The sequence below is a fragment of the Parasteatoda tepidariorum genome, chromosome 3 (assembly GCF_982258835.1).
Source record: "Parasteatoda tepidariorum strain Cologne lab strain chromosome 3, Ptep-v5.0, whole genome shotgun sequence".
Classification (NCBI taxonomy): Eukaryota; Metazoa; Arthropoda; class Arachnida; order Araneae; family Theridiidae; genus Parasteatoda; species Parasteatoda tepidariorum.
Genome location: NC_141757.1, coordinates 11,837,860 through 11,863,618, shown reverse-complemented (window position 1 = coordinate 11,863,618; position 25,759 = coordinate 11,837,860). Strand labels below are relative to the sequence as shown.

General features: G+C 32.3%; 1 long non-coding RNA gene across 1 annotated transcript; it reads left to right on the top strand.

Moving 5' to 3' along the window:
- Nucleotides 1–15,707: 15,707 nt before the first annotated feature.
- On the top strand, nt 15,708–22,591 carry LOC107445997 (uncharacterized). Its single transcript, XR_006225438.3, has 4 exons — nt 15,708–15,831; nt 16,733–16,756; nt 19,023–19,067; nt 22,282–22,591. It is a non-coding gene; the product is annotated as an uncharacterized LOC107445997 (long non-coding RNA).
- Nucleotides 22,592–25,759: the final 3,168 nt, after the last annotated feature.

Here is a 25,759-nt window from a genome sequence, read left to right as displayed (position 1 = left end):
GTTTAACGTTCCATCTAAAATCCATTTACCAGAAACACAATTAATGCGATCAAAGTCGAAGTCTGGTTTTCTGCTGTCTATTCAATTCAAAGACAAGCGACTAATTTGTCATAGCGATGTATTTCGAAAATTAATTAGAGGTATTAAGCGATTCATGTAACTCTCGCTCGTGGAAAAGAGATGGGATTATTGACTACATTTAAATGATGACTGAAAAGAAATTGAGTTACTAAATTAGTTACATTTTTAACTGGTTCGCTAATAAATTATAAAAAATTGTCATCTTAACGTTTCGATCAAACTCATTGCACACAAAAAATATTAGGAGATGATCATTTGTAAACAAAGAAGATCTAGATATATTTCTCAGCCACATCAACGTAAAATTAATTACATTTTTGTGAGTTTTTTTCTGTCCATAACTTAATTTTCTTCTACCGTCCTTTCTTGATATTATTCTCAGGTATAAGCGGGCGTTTGATTTTACTAATTATTACGTTTGTTTTACTAATTGTATTATTTTTTAAGAAATGTAACATAATTCCATTAAAACAATTTTCCTGACATTTACTCAAAGAAGTAAATATTAGAACAAATTAGAAAACTATAGTAGAAGTTCAAAAAATAAAAACTATAATTAATTGGTTAAAAATACGCTTGGAAACTGAGATCCTTGAAATCGAATTATAGAGTGAGCAAAGGAATAAAAAAAATTACCAAAATAAGAAAGAAAGAAATAATAACGGGCAACTAATTAAACTTAAATTGTTTACATACTACATTGTTTATATTGTTACTGTTACATGTGTTTCTAGCAACTAATTACATATTGTAACTTAATAAACAATAATTTTTAATGTATAAATCAGACACAAAACAGACTTTCTCTGAATAAACATATCTTTTTTACGACGGACTCGAATTTCTGACCTTCAAAATATAGGGAGAATCCGGGAAATCCGGGAAATATGGCCCTAATAGCTTGATCAAAACAGAGATTCGAAGTTTGGATCCTTTAATGTTAATTTTACTTTTTGCGTATTTCGCTAAATTTTGAGAACTTCCTAAGCTGACAGGAAAAATTTTGCTCACAATTATAAAATTCTCTTACCCAAAGATAATTCCATGTAAAAAATAACTTTTAGTTAATATTCAGTATTTTTTATTCCTTTTTTTAATAATAAAAAATTTTGAATTTTAAGGTATACAATTTTCTACGCCATTTTAAAGTCTGTATTTTTGTAAGGAAAAATATAACAGTTTGAAGGATATTGGTCAAATATTTCCTGAGAAATTGAATTTTAAAAATACGACGTTTTAAAATTTTTTTTCTCAGGATCTATTCGACCGATTTCGAAAAATTCGTGTGAAATTAAATTCAAAATGATATAAACAATTAATTACCTTACAATTCAAAATGTTTCGACTATTATTAAATGAAATAATAGAAAATAATAAATATTTATAAAAAGTTATTTTTTGCATGGAATTATCTTTGAATCAACGAATTTTATAGGTCTGAGTAAAAAAAAAATTTAATTCGATTTAAACGATGTAACAAAATACGTAAAAAGTAAAATAAAGTGTTCAAAACTTTTGACCTCTTTTCTGACCCAATTACTGGAATCTAATTTCCCTGCTTGCAGCTACTCTCAGTATTTTGGAATCCGAAACCATCAAAAAGAGGTATGTGTTTTTCTGAGAAAGTACATCATCGTATCTGATTTCATACTTAAAATATATCCTGCACTAATTATTTTATTTTATAACCGTCGTTGTACAGCAGTCCCAATTTCATGGGTTTTCTACTATTAATGTTCAACTTCGTAGTCTTGTAATTTTAAACCCAATCCAGAAGAGAAGGCCGGAACTCCTGGATCAAGTATTGAGAAAAATTTGCCTCCGTGGAGGACTTTTTTATGGAACTAGTCAGCATTTGCGTTACATGGAGAGGAAAACCACGAGAATCTTCCACGGTTAGCCTTACGGCAAAGGGACTCTACATAGATTTATACTCTTATAGTATTATTTGAAAGTTAAATCTTGTTAAATTTATTGACAATATTTTACATTTTTAAAGAATATGAAAATAGTACTAAAAATTCACTTTATAGTATCTGATTACTTTTAAATGATAAAAACAAAAGATTTTAAATTTTCTGTTAGATTTTACTATTTTAATTTGAATATTATATGTAAAATTCTTATTTCGTAATTCTAATACAAAGTGTGTGTCACTAGCTCTCGCATGTTAATTTTTAGAAGAAGTACAATTTTTTGGAGTGTTGTACAATACATAATATTAATTAGTTTTTAATATTCAATTACTCCACTACACATTCTATTAATCTTAGTGTTTTAGAACAGGTTTATTAAATTTGTTTAATCTTCTGAAATACGCGTAATCTCGAAGAAAAATAATAAAATTCAAAAATTGTAAGTGCTATGACAATCTGTAAATTTGCTTAAAATTTAATGATTTACCTCTTTGGTTAAAATCGCAGTAAATTGAGTACAAAAATCATATGAATTTCTTTAAACCTTCAGTAGGTGTTAAGTACTGATGTTAATCGTGAAATAAAATATATAAAGTCCTTCGAAAGCTTCTATAAGGAATTATTTACATGCCTCATCTGTTTTTATTAATCTATGACATTTACTTCTATTTATTAAAAAATTACTAAGAGTTTAGATACCTTGTTACTTTCAAAGGTCTAATGAATATAAAATTGATAGTTTATGAAAGTGAAATTGATAGTTAGTTTAATTTATCAAATATCCTTAATAAAACTGCTTTTATAAAAGACATCAATGCTATATACACAAGTTTAAACTAAATTTAAATATCGTTTGTTAATGATTCGTGTTAATGATTTTAACTTAATGTAATATTCTTTAGAAATTGAAATTTGATAATGAAGTTTTTTTTTCAAAATAACTTGTGTTTTCAATTAAATAAAATAGTTAAATAACACTATCGAAATCATTTTAAATATAAACTAATAAAAGTATCGAGAGTTCTAGGCGGTCATTAGAACTCCATGTAAAATAGCATAAATTAAAGTTTTTTCCCATAATTATAATGGAAATAAAATTGGACCTATGTTTCTTCACAATTTATACCCATTGCCTCGTCTTGGACAAATCACTGAGGAAACAGAACCAGTTGACAACCCATAAATAGCTGTGAAGAAAATTAATTAGTAAAGCTCACGTGCTAATTTAGGAATTGCTAGGGCATCTTATTTAGTTTTTTTTTCATGGTCAATCTTCCAATGTTAGAAGTATGGGTGACCTGTATATATATAGACAGGTCCCATCTTAAAGTCATTTGTTCTGTAACTTTTCCAAACAAATTATTTTTTTCGCTCGAAGAATTACATAACCGTTTAAGTTCTGAAATGGTGACTAGACTCCACTTTTTCTTCTTTTTTTCATTTGTTATAAAAGATTCGTTTCAATTAGGCACGTTTTGATATCAAATTGTCACTCACTAAAAAAAATTGTCAAAATGTGATTTGTCGGACAAAGGACGTGATAAATACCTTTTTTCGTTAAAATCATCGCTATCTTTAGCTCTCATTCTGTTATTAGCTTTTGTAAGAAAATTTTATAATTGAGCACATTTTTCTCTAAAACTTTTCTAGAAAATAAAATATATTTTCCCCATGATTTTTCAAGATTCAGATAAAAGAATTAAGCTATCCCAACTTTACAATCCCAACTAAAATTCAAAAATTTCAGTTCTAAAATTTTTCAAAGCTTCAAAAATTATATTTATTGTAATGTGATTTAATAAAATACAAAGTATACTTTACATAACTACCTTTTATTTTAAAGAAAATTTAATTGATATCCAATTGATTGAATTGTTTTAATATTTTTAACTTATCAAAACAATTAAGGCCCTGAAACCTGTTAATGAATTCCTTATGTATAACAATACTATTATAGTATATCATGTTATTGTATTTAAAATTAAATATGCATAAAACATTAAACGTTACTTTAAGACTTTAAGTAAAACATTGTACAAGGACTAATTTTTTTAGAGATTACTACGATTGAGTAATTATAGATTCTTTTTAAATTGAGGTACAATGACATGAATCAAGTCTGATATGTTTATGCAAATATTAAGGAGGTGCTCTTTTTTATCTGGATTTTTTCAGTGCTTTTTCCAGCGATTTACAAAGTATGCTTTTTTTTAATATTTATTTTTAATAGTCATTTTTAAAGGTTTTTAATTGTGTTTGAGAAAGGAAAATGAAAACCACCCTATTCAACCAGTATTAAATTAAGTACCAGATTTCTTTAATTAGTCCTTTTTTATAATAAAATTTCTCAGAGACCTTAACAAAATAGAATAGTTGAAATTTATAATTCGTTAAAAAAAATTGAAATTTGATGAAAGGGGTCAAAAGTAAAAAGGAATTAAGATTTTTTTTTCGACCAAAATGTCACTCACTGTGATATTAAATTTAAAGCCTGGGTTTCACGTTAAAAGTTTTTTTTTTTAATATTTGTTACATTTTTTTTCTTGGAAATTTAAGTATTAATACAACTTTAGAATACAATCTTTAAAATATAACTCTTTAAATTTTGAAATTAATATTTATTTTATTTATCCATTTCAAATTTAACTAGTAAAAAAATATTTTAAAAATAACTATTTAAATATCAGTCGACGCAATCCTAAATAAATATTTAACAAACACATCAGAAAAATGACAGAGGACCTGTGTTTTACTCATTAATTTTGAATTTAGCTAATAAATAAAATATTATATTGCAAAAGAGTCTGAAGTGTTAAAGTTCAGCAGACGCAAGCCTAATAAATCTGACATGCACATCGAAAAAGATCCTAGGGTATTATTTATTATCAAAACTCGTCAATCAATGAAATCTCCCTCCATATAACCCTTAATCCATAAAATCTTTATATATTAATAATATCTCTCCATTTATGTAAACAGCTATTTTTTATAAGTATTTCAAAATGATGTGCATGCAACCTGAACTTACAAGTTTTGACTGTTATCACAACACAGTAATATTTTCCCCGATATTTAAAAATCTGACATTTTTCAAACAAATTTTTAAATTTTCAAAATTCACATTTGAAATTAAAAAGAACCATCAATCCTGAAGCTTTCAATTCTCAAATGAATCAGCTTATATATATATATATATATATATATTTAATCATGACCTTTTTTCTTGTTGTCCCGCAGTGGACTGATCGTTAAAACACGGTTCCCAGCAGATCACCGAAGTCAAGCATCACTGGCTGCGGTCTCCCCTCCGCAGAGGATCAAAATTGTGATGGCATGTCTTCGGATCATCCTCAGGGATGTTTCCCAGACTGTCGCTAATAGCCCATTGTGCAGCTCTAGTGCGACGTAAATTAACAACAAAAACACTGGCTGCGGTCAGTGTGCGGGTGGGTGACCACTTGGATCAGTCTGCTTAGGGACCGACCGAAGGTGTGCGGTATTGGTCCTCGTTAAACTGTTCTACCGTAAAGTGCTCGACTTCACGTGCAGGTCTTCGGGCTAACGAAGCGGGGGTGCCATCCCCTCTGCAGAGGATCAAAATTGTGATGGCATGTCTTCGGATCATCCTCAGGGATGTTTCCCAGACCGTCGCCAATAGCCCATTGTGCAGCTCTAGTGCAACGTAAATGAAATACAACAACATCATGAACTTTTTTAAATATACTTTGAATTTGTCAGTTTATAAGATTGAATGCAAATGATGCTTAAATTTTCAAATATTTTAAACATTGATAGTTTATATAAATTTAAATTATACTTATACTGATCGAAATATAGCCCGGTTTGAGTACCGTTACAAAATACTGGAGCTCTAATACCGATAAAAAGTAAGTGGGTTCGGGAATAAACCAAATGATGGTTCGAATATACCTTTAAAAACAGGTTCAAGTACTGATCAACAAATACGTGGTTTCTAAAGATGATCAGATGCTACTGAGTTCGAGTTTCGATTTTAAAAAAAAAAATTAAGAAAGAGTCGGTTCAAGTACTGATAGAATAACGGGTTTTAGAAGCGATATTTAAATAGCTGGTTTTAGTTTGAAACAAAAGAGAGGAAATTCGAAAATTGATCAAATGCCAAAAAGCCTTATGGTTTCTAAAACTGATCAAATGATACCATAAGGGTTCAAGTACCGATAAAAAGATAGTGAGTTCGAGATTTGACTAAATGTTAGTTGGTACGAGTATGCCTGTAAAATCATTGAAGGTTTCAGTATTTATCAAAACGCGTTATGGTTTCTAAAACTGATCAAATGATACCATCAGGGTTCGAGTACTGATAAAAAGGCAGTAAGTTAGAGTGCTGATCAAATGATAGCGGGTTTTTTAGTATCGATAATGAGATAGTGAGTTAAAGTTCTGAAAAAAGGAGTCGGTATAAAATTAATAAAATAATGACTGGTTCGAGGAACATTTAAAAAAATAGTGGTTTCAGTAGTCGATAAAAAAAAGAGAGAATTCGAAAACTAATGAAATGATAGTTGGTTTGAGTACCATTTGATCGAATTACTGATCAGATATACTTCTCATCATTGGATCGAGTACTGATCAGATATACTTATTCACTGGTCTTAAACCAATGTTAAACATGAAACTTGAAGCAATCACCCCTTGCTTGTTGAATAGTATAGAGAAAAGATCTGGAATTGGAAAATGGGGAACTAAACTGTCAAATAAAGACTTTTCTGCTGCACATTTTTCTTTCCATCTTTAGTAAAACTTATATGTAAAGAACTGTAACTACGAAGAAAGTTAATATAAGATCAGAAAAAAACCTAGAAATATATTTTTCAAGCAAATAATGTTTAAAAAAAAGAAACAATTTATAATTTATGAAACATAAACCTGGGTCTGGTTCGGCCCCCCTCTAACCTGATGCTCCGAACGATCCCCTTGCCTGCCCCTTCATTCAACAAGACCTAGTATATATTTCGGACACTAACCAAAGTGACCATGTGATTATCAACATCCACCGGCGGAAGTCATCAACCACATGGATATGTCCTCTATGTTCCCATAACAAATTAATGCCACTGGGGGTACTGATACAGGAGTTTCCTTGTCTTCTGGGTTGGTTCAAAATTACAAGGCTACAGAGTTGAACATTAGTATTGTAAAACCGAAAAATTGGGTCCGCTGTTCAACGACAGCTATAAAAATAAAATCATTGGGGTAAGACAGCGCAACGAGCAGGGTAGCGAGTAAGAATAAAATTTTAGCTTTGGAAAAGTTGTAAAGAATATTATCGCAAAGATTTATTGTGATAAAGGATGTATTTATATATATATATATATATATATATATATATATATATATATATATATATATATATATATATATATATATATATATATATATATATATATATATATATATATATATAATAAATAAATAAATACAAGAAAACACTTAGAAAGTTAAGAAAAACAATATTCTATAATTTTTCTTTGTTTTATTCTTCATTTTGAACTTTTATATATATATATATATATATATATATATATATATATATATATATATATATATATATATATATATATATATATATATATATATATATATATATATATATATATATATATATATATATATATATATATATAACACATGGATAGAGAGCTCGCCTCCCAATAAGGTAAACCGGGTTCGAATCCCGGCAAGGGCTGGTTAATTTGTATTCCGCACTCGGTTCGCACCGACCATACAGTGCTGATGTAAAAGATCCTCAATGGTTAGAGTCCCCTTGCTGTCAGGCTAACCCTGGGAGGTCTTCGTGGTTTTCCTCTCCCTGTGACACAAATGCAGGTTAGTTTCATCGAAACGTCCTCAGCGAAGGCGAGTTTCTCCCAATACTTGACCCAAGAGTTCCTTTGCCTTCCGGACTGGGTTCAAAATTACAATGCTAAGGAGTTGAACATTGGTAACCGTAAACTGAAAATTTGGTCAGCTGTTTAACAACAGTTAAAAAAAACACCAAATTTGGTCATTCACTGTAACAAATATTTCATGTAGAGTGATCCAGCTTTGAATGCATAGAGCCAACACCTCCTAGAAGTCTGAAGGCCTCAGCACGGATCAATTTAGTAGTCCGATGTGACGAAGTTAACTGCGCAGTAGATGAAAAATAAGAAAGATGTCATTACGTTCGGGGTACTAAGCTGCGCAGTGGTTGAAAATACGAAATATGTCATTACGTTTGGACTACTAAAGGATATTTATGGTAACCCGTGCAGAGGCCTACTCTTTTCTAGGAGGTGTTGATAGAGCAGTCATTCTCAACCACTTTTGTGCGCCGCCAAGTTCTTAAAATGTGCCGCAAATATTAGAAGTGATACAATAAAAGTTATAACGCTTTTTTTTTTACTACGAGTAAAGTTTACATTAAAGAAAAGTGTGTAATTATATATAATTATAATTTTTCCACGCTTTAACCACGTGAACATCTTTGTCGGCGATTATCTTGTCTCTAACAATCTTAAAATAAGTTAAAATAAGAAGGAAGTGTTAAAATTGTCTTTGATACACAATTTTAAAAAATGTTGAAATAAGTCAGAAATTTAATGACCATTAAAATTATTAATTAATAAGGGAAAGCAAGCTAAATATTAACTTTCAAACCGAAATAAAAGCTAATCATTAAAGTAAGCTATGCAATTAATAGTTATAAAAACAAATTAACAAAGGATAACTAACAAAAAAATAAGCTAACAATTAATAATTAGCAAAAAACTAGTTAACAAGAAATCACAAAGAAATAACAATGTAAAAAAACAACAGTTAATAACTAAAGAAATCAAGCTAACAATTAAAGTCTAGCAAAAAAATAAATAATTCTTACTAACTAATAAAAAATTAGTCGGAAGAAATAATTAATCCCTTAATAAACATGTTTTTGTAGTACATATTATTTTATTTCACATTCCAAATTATTATCACAAACTATTTAACACAGTGTACTATAGGTAAGTACACAAACTTAAACTAATTTTTTTCATTGCGTGCCGTCAAATTTCGAAATCGTTAAAAGTGTGCCGCCACAAAAAAAAGGTTGAGAATCTGGCATAAAGAATAAGAGTTATTGAACGGTATGATGAAAGCCCTAATTAACTTTCGAACCTTTGGCGAGATTCAGTCAAAACTTGGCGACATAAAGTGTTTTTGTTTTGAGCATGCGCATTTTAATTGTCATTCATTAGTCATGTAAAAGAGACGTAATAAATCAGCCGCATTTCTGAAAACTGGATCATTAAAGCCGCCTTATTCTCCTCATCTCAAGTCTTGAAACTTACATTTTGGCCGTGATATTAAAGGCAAAATTTATACAAATACATAACTCTAAAATTACGCTGTGCAAAAATCGGTCATCAAAGTGTAATCGTCGATCTACAATTGATAAAAACAATGTGACACCAAAAACTTTTTTTTTTTTTTAAATATTAGAACTTCTCAAATTATTTTGGCTCGATTATATTCTTCTAGAATCTACAAATACGCTTGCTACAAAATACATACAGTACTGTACTTACCAGGACCCTGACCAGTACCGTCTGTATGGTCATGCCCTATTCCTAAATTATGATTTAGCATGTGGGTGATGGTACTAACGACAAGTTGAGGCTCATAGATGTTATTGTCCTGAAAAAATAGTAAAAAAAACTTTCACAAATACATAAAGTGAGTAGCGAATTTAACATACTTACAAGAACGGGAAAATTTTCAAGAATGATTTAAAATATTTTTGTAACAAGATATATATAAACTGCTGTTTGTAGAAAATGCAACACCATGAAAGAATCATCAGAATCAAATGAAATTTAATGCAGAAACGACTTGTACTGATACAAATAAATGATGAAATTTTCAAAACAAAAGAAACAAATTAAGCGTCCGAAATCAGTATTTGGTGCAGCCACCACGCGCTGCAATAAGTGCTGCTATACGACGTGGCATGGAGTCAAACAGATGTTGAATATCTGCTTGAGGAAGAGAATTCCACATCGCTTGTATGCGCAACCAAAGTTCGTCTTTGGAAACTGCAGGACGCGGATCACGAGTGAGACGCCGACCAACCATATCCCACACGTGCTCAATAGGCGACATATCCGGCGAATAAGCAGGCCAAGGAAGAAGTTGCATGCGTTGTGCTGAACAGAAGTCTCTAACAGTCCGCGCAACATGTGGGCGTGCATTATCCTGCTGAAAGATAGCTCCAGGGATGCCTTGAAGGAAAGGAACGACTTCGGGCTGTAGCACTTCACGGACGTATCTGTTGCTATTGAGATTACCCTCAATTCGTATCAAATTGGATCGTCCATGATACGAAATCGCACCCCAGACCATAACTCCGGGTGTTCGACCACTATGTCGTTCAATAATACACTCAGGAAGGCAGCGTTGGCGGCATAACGTCTAACACGAACACGGCCATCATGGGTCCACAAATTGAAGCGTGATTCATCTGAAAAGACAACTTGGTGCCAATCAGCTCGCCAGTCTCTGTGCTCAAGAGCCCACTGCCGACGCAGCCGTCGATGATCCGCCGTGAGGGGAATCCTGTATAATGGCACCCTTGCACGCAATCCACGGCGCAGCAGACGACGACGAATTGACGAAGCCGACAATTGTACACCTGTAGCAGTAGACCAATGTGCTGCCAGCTGCCTGGAGGAAGCTGTGCGATCATTCACCGCCATGCGGAGCAGGTGTCGATCATCGCGCTCTGACGTCACCTTCTGTCGTCCAGTGCCTGTTTTTCGAGTTTTTCGGTGCTCGTCGGTCCACTGCTTCCAAACTCGCATCACTGTGGAACTGTTCCGCTGCATACGAGCTGCTATTGCGCGATAGGAAAATCCTCCTTCTCGAAGGCCGATTATCCTCCCTCGTTCAAACTCCGTAAGTTGCTTGAATTTCTTATTCTTCCGTCGTGGAGGCATACTCAGGTCTCACTAAACGTTTGCCACTAACAAATAATCATAGACTATTTTCAACGTCCCGCTACAGCACTTTATTTATACGCTTTCAGCATCAATTCAGAGGGCGCTGCGCGCGCCACGCACGCGCGATGGCTCTGAAACTTTATTAATTTGCATAATATCCTATAATTGACATTTGCTGCGAATTTCATTTGATTCTGATGATTCCTTCATGGTGTTGCATTTTCTACAAACAGCAGTTTATATATATATATATATATATATATATATATATATATATATATATATATATATATATATATATATATATATATATATATATATATATATATATATATATATATATATATATATATATATATATATATATATATATATATATATATATATATATATATATATATATATATATATATATATATATATATATATATATATATATATATATATATATACAGGGTGATTCTAAAAAGATGGGAAAAATTTTAGGAAGTGATAGTACACACCCAGACAAACAATTTTTATCAAAGAATGCATGGTCGAAAATGAAACCCACAACCGCTAGAGGACGTCAAAGTTTATGTTCTTATATGAGGCAAAAACATACAAAGAACGATGAAGTTAAGTTATAAAAGCAAATTTAATGGCATGTGATTACAATAAGTGTTCAAAACAGTGGCCGGCAGCGGCTATGCTGGTACAACGGCGAAGAAAGGATAGGCGAACTTTCCCTGCAGCGGCCGAAAGCTTGACGACAAATAACGTAGCGCAGTAACTCGCAATAGGAATGGAGCTTTCTCGTTTCCATGAAAAAACTGTCCAAATGCGCCAGCACCTTTGCGTTTTGTTTTCGACCATGCATTCTTCGATAAAAATTGTTTGTCTGGGTGTGTACTATCACTTCCTAAAATTTTTCCTATCTTTTTAGAATCACCCAGTATATATATATATATATATATATATATATATATATATATATATATATATATATATATATATATATATATATATATATTTATATATATATATATATATATATATATATATATATATATATATATATATATATATATATATATATATATATATATATATATATATATATATATATATATATATATATATATATATATATATATATATATATATATATATATATATATATATTAATAAAAAAAATTAAAAATAATCGCTTGCCCTCTCAAAAATTTCTTTCACGCTACGCCTATGATTTGAATGACCGAGGTTTTCAATGCTCTCTTTTTATTAAAACAAAATAATGTAAAAATGTAATGTAAAAAAATAAATAAATTCTTCAACTGGAACCTAACTAAAATAAATCTTAAAATTCAGGTGTTTTGCTTAAAGGAAATCCTGCTCTTCTAACAGGTACGATTATTTAGGAATAAGGGGCAAACTTAAGTCATCTTTAATTACCTTAAAATACAACTTTTGAATATTTTCCAACTTTTCTCTAATTAGTTCTGCATTCAACTACTTGGAAACTGGACTTCTAATCTAAAACTTTGCATCTGCCATAAAGAAAGTTTAACGACAGCAAAACACAAACGGTCTAAAGTGTCAAAACATCTAAACGTATAGAGAAAATGTCTAGTTTGTTTCTTTTTAATTCGTTAAAGACAGTGTTTTGTCATTTTCACAAATGAGAGTTGACGAAACTTTTGAATTTCTTATATTCTGTTTTCAAATATTCTTATTCAGTATTGACTTCAAGTCAAGGAAATAAAATGGAACTGCTATGTATTTTACGATGTTTAAAAAAGGAAGAAACTGTGTTGACATATTATACAAATAGCTTTAAAAAAAGGTGCCTTACTTCATACACATTTAATATTTACTGAGTTTGAACAACCAATATTTTATCTTTAACTCGATAAAAATACATTTAAGGTGTTCGAACAACAATCTTTAACTTCTTCAAATCAAATATATTAAATGTGTGTAATTTAGATTCGATTTTATACCTTGTTTCATATACAAACATTTTACAACAGAAAACACCTTGCATCAAAATATTAAATAACATTTAAATTAAATTTAACTTAATATTCGTGATATCTTTAAAAAAAATAAAATCATTCCACTTTTTTCGAATAAATTATAAAATATTAGAGTAGTATTGCATAATTCTTTTTAATATAAAAAGGATTCGAATGATTTTTTTTTCAAATTTGCTACTCAAATAGCTACTTAAGTAGTACTAACTTTTTAATATTTAAAAAAAAAACCAGAACAAAATAGCGTTTTTCTGGAACTAACGTACCTTTTTTGACAGACTTCGAATCTTCAGTTTCAAAGCATAAGGCTGGGATAGCAGCAATTCGAAAAATATGCTCTTAATAGTTAAGTCAAGAGAGAGGTCACTTTGGGCACTTAAGGTTGTTGTTGTTGTTCATTTACGTCGCACTAGAGCTGCACAATGGGCTATTGGCGACGGTCTGGGAAACATCCCTGAGGATGATCTGAAGACATGCCATCACAATTTTGATGGTCTGCAGAGAGGATGGCACCCCCGCTTCGGTAGCCCGACGACCTGCACGCGAAGTCGAGCACTTTACGGTAGAACAGTTTAACGAGGACCCATACCGCACACCCTCGGTCCCTACGCAGGCTGATCCAAGTGGTCATCCACCCGCACACTGACCGCAGCCAGTGATGCTTGACTTTGGTGATCTGCTGGGAACCGTGTCTTAACGATCAGTCCACTGCGGGACTGCACTTAAAGTTATATATCTTCTTTATTTTTTTGCTACTTAAATAACATTTTCTACTTAAATAGTCCTAACTATTTACTAATTAAAAAACCGAAACAAAATTGCATTTTTCTTGAACCAACGTACCTTTTTTGACAAATTTTGAGTCTTGAGTTTCAAAGCATAGGGCTGAGATAGCCGCAATTCGAAAAATATGCTCTTAATAGTTAAGTCAAGAGAGAGGTCACTTTGGGCACTTAATGTTATATATCTTCTTAACTTTTTAAGCAAATCAAAAAATTTTTGCCCCATTATGAAACTTGTTTAGTCAAAAGCCATGCTGAAAATATTTTTTTAATAATTATTTATTATTTTTTTCAATAATTGTTTCCTAAGAGTTGACCAAAACATTATGGATTATAAATTACGCATATTTTTAATTAAGTTTAAACTTTGTCATAATAAACGCAAATTCGAAACGAAATAGATATTTAAGAGCATGAATTAATAGAATGAAAAATGAATAAAGGCATGAATAGAATGAAGGCATTAATGGAATGAAAAATGATAAAAGACTGAGAATGACGAATATGATGAATTAATGAACACATTTTGAAAAATTGACGAGAGTGAATAATTATTTTCATAAACAGAAAATTCATCTTTCGTTTCCGGCCATTTCTGACATACCCTCAGTGGCATCAGTGGTGCACAGACGTGTGTAGGTGACCGGGGAAACATTTCAATTACTTAGCCGGGCAAAATATGTTATCGGTAGAGGCAAAACATACTTGTTAAATCAGAGTAACAGAACCGTGGTGGCTTTTGGGCATAGAGCTTTCCAATGAGGTGAATCGGGTTCAAATCCCAGCGATGGCTGGTCGATACGAATTCTACATCCGGCTTGCACCAGCCACTGTGCTGACGTAAAATATCCTCAGTGGTAGACGGATACTGGGTTAGAGTCCCCTTGCCGTAGGTTAACCGTGGAAGGTTCCCGTGGTCTTCCTCTCCATGTAACGAAAAGGCGGGCTAGGTTCATCAAAAAAGTCCTCCACGAGGTAAAATTTCTCCCAATACTCGATCCAGTAGCTCCCTTGTCCTCCGGATTGGGTTCAAAATTGCAAGACTATGGAGTGGAACATTAGTAGGCATAAACCCACAAAATTGAGTCAGCTGTTCAACGATGGTTATAAAATAAAATAGGTAGAATAATACTATAATAATGCAATAATATGCTACAAAATAAAAATTTTATTTCATTGTTATCATTATCCTCTGAAGTACTCAAAGTGCGTTTTCTTTTGCACTTTAAAGGAACAATGTAGTCGTCAATAATATGGATTGATTACACGGATTTTTGATTATGTTCACAGTTTCTCCTTTCCGATTCATTTAACCTTTCAGGGAATACACCAAATTTTAAAAAGTTAAACATTAAATCCAGATTAATTTTTTACTTACCTTTTGCGTTGCTTCGTCTAATCATTTTGAAACGCACAATTATTAACAATGCAAAGCACTTACGCAGGAATAGGTCAGCTCGCTTTGCTAACTGCAATAAATGTGACGGAGCCATAAGGGAAAATAAAACGCGTTACCTAACAAATAGAAGAAGCGCTATTGCTCCAATTAGGAACTCATTGATGTTGAATATACAAAGCGCTATCGCGCCTCTTGGTATTTCTCGGCATAAAATAAAACAAGCGCTATCGCGCTGCTTGGGTCTTCTCGTACTCATTTAGAGAAAGCGCTGTTTGGGATTCTTCGACAGTGTTTTTTTACATGAGTATTTAATAAAATTTTAAAAAAGATTAACCCTGTTCACTTATTTAAAGAAGATACTTTGTACAGCTAACATGTATTTAAAAAGGACACCAAGCTGTTTGTTAATAAACATATTATTTGAAGGTAATCGAAATAAAACTGTAAAATTATGTCTTTTCTCATTTCAAGAAGGATCGTTATTGAGGGTCGTAAAATTTCTCTAAACTATTTAAACACGCAATTCAACTAGGGTTTACACTTTGTTTTTAACTCTTTTGACGCAGTTCAGGTGATAAGAAATAATGAATTTCTTATCAAAAATTTTCTTCATCTTCTCTATCTTGGCTTTCATGGCAGTAGGTGAGTAAAACTGTTGCTTCATAGCAAATGAACTTTTAACTCCGGGTAAGCAAATACCAATCCAGATATCGCTTCTCTGTAGTTTCTGCGTTTAACACACTTAATACGTAACTGAAATTTCAATAATCTAATATAATTATCAGAATAGTATGAAAAAAAAAGAAAGATGAAAAACTTATTAAATCAGATGACGTTATCATTTAAGCTGACAATGCAAGTAAACAAAGTGTCGTGCTCCATCATTGTTAACATATTATATACATATATAGAAAAACTTTTAATAGGAAAACGTAAACGTTTTCATCAGGACACATCCTTTATGATAAATGTGATATTTCTAAATAAATAATAATTATCCTAAGATAAAAATTATTCCTTATAATGTGTCTATATCGCTAAAAAATTAAAATGCAGTAGAAAATAAGTTTGAAATAAAAGAAAGTAGAAAACGTGGAGCAAAAGTAAAAGAATTTATGTATATATATTTAGACGAATAGACGACAGTATTATATTTAATTTCAGTAACTTGTTCAACTACAGAAGGAAACAATAAGAATTTAAAAAAGTGATTATTTGTAACATTTTAAACCAGCAGTCAAACTGGTTTTGATGTCTTGTAAGTTCTCTTTCCTCAGCTGTGATTAGTCAGATCTCTTTCTTTCTTCCGCTTAAATATTAATTTGAAACCCTCAACGCGCATACTTAGTCTCTTGTTATTGATAAAAATTTAGGAAATATATATTAAAGGTGGTTTTTGCGAAACAACCTGAAGATTTCACAAAATATTTTCATCAAAACTGGACATAATATTTTGTCGGTATTTCTACTATGTAACATAACTTATTCATACTTATTCATTACATACATTTAAAAACTCAGTTTCTTGATTTTTCTTTTTTAGCTCAAGGAGAGGTTCACAAAGTCAGTAAGTAATGTATTAATTCAATTTGCTTCAAGAAATGAATGGATTCACGTATGCTTTGTGCATTGTTTAAATTTTTCTGTTTTTTTTTCTTTTTCTTTTTTTTTGTTGTTTTAGGACATTTTGAGAAAAAAATATACTTTTCCTGTATTCCTCCTTTATGTCACAATTCATTGTTTCTATACAATTTTTGTCGATAAGATCGATCAGTTCGACAATTTAATTACGTATTCAAGAATGTATTTTTATATAATTGCTTTAGTTTTAAAAAAACGATTGGGAAATTGACGTAAAAGTATTGACGAATGCATTCAGGCAAGAGTGTGCATAGTTGGAATTTTTCGGTTACATCACTCAAAATTTCTCTATTTATTACAATTATAGTGGCCACGCCGAGCTGCACTTGCAAGCAAACTAGCTTAATAGTTTATTCAATATAGTTTCCTTTTGATGTACGTGCTCTTGTATAAGACGCATTAGACTAAAAAATTTATTATCAGACTTGTCCACGCCAACTCAAAAACGCGGAATTAGTGCGGACAAGACTAATTACATACATTGTGGCAAAAGTCGACAAAAGAGATTATTAAAATATCATACATTCAATTAACTGATGTATCATTTTAAATTAAAAAAAATAACCTATTCGAATTTTAATTTAAAAGGCACTCGAAAAGCACTAGATGGGGCTAAAATTATCAATCGTAACTATTTTGGCACCTTTACAAAATCTTCCTTAATCTTTTCTAAAGTTTTTCCTTATTTCAGTTATTTAATTTCGTTTAGTCAAATCAATTTATCAGTAGAAATAAAAATAAATATTATTACTAGATAACTGCTCGGGTAACAATGCTAGGCAGTGTAAATAATGTAACTTTTTAAAATCCCAGAGTTTTTTTTATTTTCATTTTTGGCTAATTGGAAACTTTTAAAATATACAGGTGTAAGAAATTAAGGGAATTTGCAGATTTGGTCGATTATCTCTATAACTAATGGACCGATTTTAATGAAATTTGATATGTACAAACATTGATGCAATACAAAACAAATAACCATTCAAGAATTCTAATACGCACGCATGATCGTGCGAAACACTCGTTGGAATCGGAAGGTATGAAATTGCCACAGGACAATTCAGGACAATTGCCACAGAAAATAATAAAATGCTTTATTTCAAGTATGAAATCCCGCTGCAAGGTCTGTATATCTGTAAGAGGGAGTTGAAGCAAGAAAAAAAAACGATGCCAAGGCCTAAACTTACCGAGGCTGAAAAAGCCAAAGATCTTAGGCGGAAATGCTTTAAGCTTTACACACAAACGGAAAAACGAAAGGATTCCGTTCGCAAACGCAAACATGAAGCCCGTCCTTCACAAAAGTACCAAAGTGATGGACAGAATTGAACCGTACCGAAGAGCGAATGGTGACCCTCCGAACCCCTTTCATGCAAATACGAGAACTGTGTGTAGATCACCAGTTAGGGATAAAAGGATCCATTGTCAATGTACCCAATAACTTGCGCAAGACCGTAGACTGTCTTCCACGCAATGATCCATTCACTATTCAAGTAAAAATGAAAAAAAGTCTAGCTTTCAAATCATATTTTATGTATGAACTTGTGAATTCGAAACGGATGTATGATGCAGCGTACCATCTCCATCAAACACCATTGTTCCAATCCGAAAATGTTAATCCTGATCTCGATGGGCTGTTCAATGTCTATTCAGTCATCAAAAAAATTTACACAGAATGTGTCTGATCTGCACTTAAATATGTCTGCGAAATTATGTACCGAGCAGATCTGGATCAACAGTTAAAGATGTCCAAGATGAAAACACAATAACGTTTCTTTTCCAAAAAAAAAATTTGACAACAGCCATTTTGCCAATGGATAACCACCTGTGATCGCCTTGCGGCAATCACAATTTTCTTCATTTTGTAGTGAATCGGATTTTTTGCTTTGTTTATTCTGCAACCGCTGTTTCATACCTTCCGACTCCAACGAATGTTACGCATGGTCATGCATATGTATTACAATTATTGAATGGTTATTCGTCTTGTCTTGTATTAATGTATGTACAAATCAGATTTCATAAAAATCGGTCCAGTAGCTCTAGAGATAATCGACCAAGTCTGAAAATTCTCTTAAATTCTTACACCAGTGTGGAAAGAACTTCATTTCAAGAATATTAATAAGCATTAAGAAAATGATTAATGTAAATATGCACATTATTTTGATAGATAAAATAATTGTATGATTGTTTGATTTAAGGGAGGAGAGTGCATCACCATAAAGGTACAAAAGGTATAGTCCCAGGTAAGACATAAAACCATTCTAAATATTATTTTTTTTTACTATAAATACTCTAGAATAAATTGGATCGAAAAAAATAAAATCTTGAAATTCAAAACCCTTTAATGTCAAAACGTTGCCTATTGTAATGGGAATAAAAGCGCCATGCGAAATTAGTTCCGTTCACACATCATACTTAAAGTTAATAAAAGCTTGAAAAAATGAGTTTAATTATTATTTTTTAAGTTGGCTAAATTTTTTAAATGAACACGCTTCATTTTTTATGCTTGTTTGCTGTTCTAAAGTATTCCAAATTTATAAAATTGAGCCGTCATGTCCCAGGGGATAGAGCATTCGCCTTCCAATGAGGTGAACCGAGTTCGTATCCCAGTGATGGATGCAAATTCCGCCTCCTGCTTGCACCAACCACAGTGCTGACGTGAAATATACTAAGTGGTAGGTGGATCATGGGTTAGAGCAGTGATTCTCAACCTTTTTTTTGCTGCGGCACACTTTTAATGATTTCGAAATTTGACGGCACACATTGAAAAAAATTCGATTAAAAGTTGGTTATTGACCTACACTGTGTTAAATAGTTTGTGATCATAATTTTGAATGTGAAATAAAATAATATGATTACAGAAGCACATTTATTAAAGGATTAATTCTTTCTTTGGACCCATTTTTTTATAACTCAGTAACAGTTATTTTTTTTTTTTTGCTAGTTATTTATTGTTAACTTGTTTTCTATGGTTATTAATTGTTATTTTTTTGTGATCTCTTGTTAACTAGTTTTTTTTGCTAATTATTAATTGCTAGCTTAATTTTTGTTAGTTATCCTTCGCTAATTTGTTTTTTATATATTTGTTTTTTTAATTATCCTTTGTTAATTTGGTTATTAATTGCATAGCTTACTTCAATGATTAGCTCTTACAACAATTTTTGAAATTGTGCGTCATATACAGTTTAAACACTTCCATCTTATTTTAAGATTGTAAGAGACAAGACAATCATAGAATATTTTCATATGTTCTGCAAGCATTTCACAGCTAAAAAAAAATCAACTTTGCATTCAAGTACTATATTTTCATTTATTAAAATACAGGATCATACACAGATACACTACATTATTTTTTAAAGCCGGGCAAACATTCTTGATTTGTAACTTTTTCAATCACTTTTGAAGTAGAAAATTTTGTTAATGGCAAGGATAAATTTATTATTAAAATGCCTATGATATGAAGATCAGAACATTAAAATAAAGGGAGATTACTGATAAATGTTCTGAAATTTGTCAGGGTGTCAAATGTTCCCCTTCTAAAGCAACATCATTCCTGGGAAACAGCAAATGGTCAAAGCTAAAGAGTATTTTATTCAAGATACAAATTGTTCTACAGGACTTCGTTTGTTCTGCGACGTACGTCTCAGAACAAACAGTAACACAGAACAACAGTTTTAATTATGATACTGTGTATGATACTGGCATAGTTATTTACTCAGAATTAAAAAAAAGCATTATAATTTTTATACTATCATTTCTAATGTTTGGCGGCACATTTTAAGAATTTGGCGGCAGACAAAAGTGCCGCGGCACAGTGGTTGAGAATCACTGGGTTAGAGGCTAACCATAGGAAAGATTCGTGGTTTTCCTCGCCCTGTAACGCAAAAAGGGTTAGTTCTCTCAAAAAGTAAGCACAATTTTTCCCACTACTTGATTTTGATCCAGGAGTTCCCTTGTCTCCTGGATTTGGTTCAAAATCACAAGGTTACGGAGTTGAATATTAGTAGCCGTAAACCTTAAAATTGGATCGGCTGTTCAACGACTGTTATAAAATAAAATTATTGGCCACAATTTTATTCATTTAGATTATTCAAACTATCAGAAAAGGTAAAAAAATCTAAGCCGTGTTTGTTTCGAAAGTATTAGTTATTTACAAAAGAACGATTTTTTTCAAGTTTTCATTAGTTTTACGTACGATGCAACAAAAGAAGATATTAACCGATTTTAAAAATCTCATTATCACTATAGTTTTCAACTTTTCCGCACTCAAGTATACCGAAATTATGTTTTAAAAAAATTCGATTAAATATTTTTCTTCTCCATTTTTTATTAGTTATATGATTTTATTTTATAACCGTCGTAGAACAGTCAACCCAATTTTTGAATTTACTACTACTAATGTTCAACTACGTAGCCTTGTAATTTTTAACCAATCCAGAAGACAAAGGAACTCCTGGATAAAGTATTGGGAGAAATGTGACTTCGTGGAGGATCTTTTGATGGAACTAACCAGCATTTGCGTTACATGAAGAGGAAGACCACGAGAACCTTCCACGGTTAGCCTGACGGCAAAAGGTTTCTATCCTATGATCCGTCTACCACTGAGGATATTTTACGTCAGCACTGTGGTCAGTGCAAGCCGGGTGAGGAATTCGTCTCGACCAGCCATTGCCGGAATTCGAACCCGGTTCACCTCTTTGGAAGGCAAACGCTCTATCTCCTGAACCACCGCTGCTCTTCTTATATAATTGTAATATCTATCAAGGCATTTTTGTATTCGTTTTAAAAATCTTTGTACGTCCTTGTTCTTCCAAAAGTGATTAATCTCATCTTCCATCGGGTCGCTTTGACCGAATCTCTTAAAAGTCTGTGTACTTTATCGATTTAATGCTTTTTCGTATTCATTGAGAATAAAAAAAAAGTCTGAAAATAAATAACTTTTTTGCCAAATGATCGGGTTTTCATGTACTGAGAGTCAATCTCGATGATTCAAAGGAGTGTGGTCAAAAATGATCATTACTCAAGAAAATATTGGTAAAATCTTGAATAGCCCACATCTTGGCAACTTTTTGAAATCTCGCCACGTTGGCGATTATTACTGGGATCACCGTTGCTTTTTCATGATTAAAAAAAAGCAAATTCAAATTATTTCAAATTTTAAAAAATATTCACCACTAGGTTCACCACTAGGGAGCCCAATGCTCTATCCCCTGAGCGACCACGGCTCTTAGAAAGCGTTTTGTAAAATTTATAAGAAGACCACAGAGGATATTTACCGTTAGCACTGTGGTCGGTGCAAGCCGGAAGCGGAATTCGCATCGAAAGCGAACGCTCTATTCCCTGAGCCATTGCGGCTGGCTGGAAGTTAATTATGATAATTATTTGTTAATCATTCCTTGTGACAATGACTATTCTAATAAACAATGAACTGATGTTTTATATTTATTATTTTTACAGCTGCACTAAGTGGAGCTGGCAGGGCTGCTACAAACGGAATCGGAATTGCCGGCAAAGTACTAGATGGTGTTGGCAATCTTTTGTAATGAGATTAATGGAAGGATAAAACATTGTTTCAATAAAGAAAAAAACTCTTAAAATTATTGTTTGTTTCGCTTCAGATTCAATCCCAGAAAAACATGTAACCTTACGACAATTTTGTGGCTGTATTTTCTTTTAACTTTTATGAAAATGTTTGTACTAAAAACCTTTCTTTCAATAAAGCAGAAATATTGCAGTTTCAAACCTTTCATCCTAAAAGGATTAAAAATTAGTTTTTAAAGCTTATTTTGAAAAAAGTATTGTCACTTAGGTAAAATGATCACTTAGATCCAAAATGACGTTTTAGCTGACGTCACATTGACGTCACATTGTTTATTAAAATTTCAAGACAATGTGGATTTCAGCTTAGCATTCAGCACTTAGCGAAAAGAAACCTTATAATTACCTAAATTTAAAATTATTTTCACACAAAGACAAGGTTTATTAAAGGATTTTTTCACGTTTGAAAATCCTTAGACAACCTCTATTTTCAGGTTTTTATATAAAAGGGTGTTTTTTCCCCCAAGGTTTTGGAGGAGGGTAATGTGCGTAGAATAGAGCATATTGTCACAGATCTGGTTTTAAGGTTAGGAGGTTAACACGTAAACCGTATAACAAACCTTCTTAGGTTTACATTAAAAGGTTTTTGTTGAGTGAAAATAAACCTTATATTGCTATCTGGGATTTATTAAAGGATTTTTACACGTTTGAAAATTCTTAGACAACCTCGATTTTCAGGTTTTTATATAAAAGGGTGTTTTTTCCCCCAAGGTTTTGGATTAGGGTAATGTGCGTAGAATAGAGCATATTGTCACAGATCTGGTTTTAAGGTTAGGAGGTTAACACGTAAACCGTATAACAAACCTTTTTAGGTTTGCATTAAAAGGTTTTTGTTGAGTAAAAATAAACATTATCTGGGATAATGGAATAAACATATCCGTCCGCGCGGGCGGGCATTTTCCCGTTAATGTTCGTGATACACTTTCAATTTTTGTTATCTTACAAGATTCTAGCGTCTCACTTCTAAAATGACCCTCTGATCTTGAAATCCTGTACAGCAACATACTGCGCATGGTGGATTGGTGTTTTTTCCGTCTGGGAGTACTGCAGCATTTGAAAGGGACTTTTCAGCATTTAACTTACAAAAAAACACATTACGTAAGCGTTAAGCGCAATTATGAACATCCACCTAAATGGACTGCCCTTTTCAGATTTCCGTGCAGAAACCTCTGTAAATCATTGGCTTGATTGTGGAACTGGCAAACGTCATATTTGATTCATTTAAAAAAACGCAGTACCCTCGGATAAATTGACTTTCCAGATAACTTGACCTTTGTCATTTAAATTATTTCACAAAAGAAATAAATTATTTCATTAAAGAAATACTAGGTTTTACTATTAGTAACCCAGTATTTCTTTTATTACTGTATAATGTAATCCTAGTAGCTACTAATTCATTGTGTAATTTACATTGTTTGTAATAAATAAGAAAAAATAACATTTTTATTTATTTAGAAGCGACGGGTTAGTTTCAAAGGAGGACGGGTACATTGTTGGACAAGCCATCCTCGGGGACAGGTAAAATTTCTGAGTTTTTTTCGAGCCCTGATTGCTAGAAATTTGTCATAAAATATAGTTATTTTAATATTTTTATTTAATCCATAATAGTTCCGATAAGCTAAATTACTTTAGTATTTCATGCTAAAGAAAAAAATGTTTTATTTTGGATAAACTGAAACTTGTATCATAATTTTCTCTAGTGTAAAGCAAGCCTTTCGGAATTCCAAGTGAACTTAGATCAGATTTACAAGACTGGTAAGACCATTGATTAAAATATTCAATACCCAAACGTTACCGACTTATTTTCATTTGTTTGAAAGGCTCTCTATACCAAAGGAATCACAGCGAGTTTAATTACTCACATTAATCAGGACAGACGAGTTTTGAAATTGGAACCACCCTGCTTTCAAACTTATCTCCATTAAAGTGAAAGAGAATTACCCCCAAGAATGTGCAAAGAATCATTTTACTTGCCATGTTAGTTTCCTTGGCTCTTTCATTAATCAAAAATATTTGTCTCTCTCGTGCAATGTTAGTAAATAAACAAACTTTTTTTAATTTTGTTTGAATATTACACGCAGGTGGCTAATGGAATACGCATCTCTATAATAAGAGTATTCATAGAATGCCATTATTGTATTTAGCTCAATTTCAACGGATTGACTTTTGTGAAATTTGATAAGGAAAATTTATATATGGAAAATTTTATACTGAATATGGGCTAGTAAACAATGAAAATAATTAAATACATAAGATTCTTTTTTCATTATATTGCGATCAAAATTGATTTAATATTTTCTTGTAGTTGTTGTTGTTAATTTACGTTACACTAGAGCTGCACAATGGGCTATTGGCGACGGTCTGGGAAACATCCCGGAGGATGATCCGAAAACATGCCATCACAATTTTGATCCTCTGCGGGGGGGGGGATGGCAACCCCGCTTCGGTAGCCCGACGATCTGCGAACGAAGTCGAGCACTTTACGGTAGAACAGTTTAACGAGGACCAATACCGCGCACCCTCGGTCTCTACGCAGACTGATCCAAGTGATCACCGACCCGCACACTGACCGCAGCCAGTGATGCTTGACTTCGGTGATCTGCTGGGAACCGTGTCTTAACGATCAGTCCACTGCGGGACTTTTTTGTAGTTAGAAATGAAAAAGGGAAAATTAGTGGTAAGGACAATGGGATGAACATTGGCGTAGGTAGTGTTAATGAGAGCCGTGATGGCTCAGAAGATAGAGCGCTCGCCTCCCAATAATTTGAAACGGGTTCGATCCCAACAATAGCTGATTGATTTGAATTTCTCACCCGGCTCCTACCGACCACAGTGTTGACGTAAAATATCCTCAGGGGTAGACGGATCATGGGTTAGAGTCCCTTTGCCGCCAGGCTAACCGTGGAAGGTTCTCGTGGTTTTCCTCTCCACTTAACGCAAATGATGGTTAGGTCCATCAAAAAAGTCCTCCACGAAGGCAAATTTCTCCCAATACTTGATCCAGTAGTTTTCTTGTCTTTTGAAATTTAAATTACAAAGCTATGGAGTTGAACATTAATTGTCGTAAACCCAATTAAGTCGGCTGTTCAACGACGGGTATGATATAAAATATAAAAAAGTGGTGTTAAGGACAGTGAAAATATACTCACGCAATTTTTGCTATAGATTTTCAGACCATAGAAGAAAGATCGAGAGATTTTTCGGTTCGATTTCAGAAGGAGGAAAATGAAACGATAATATCGTGCAAAATGCATGAGAGAATAAGAATCTCACCGCGCACAGCTCAGCATACACGCATGCGCACCCGCAGGCAAACATGTAAAAATGATTGGCGCTT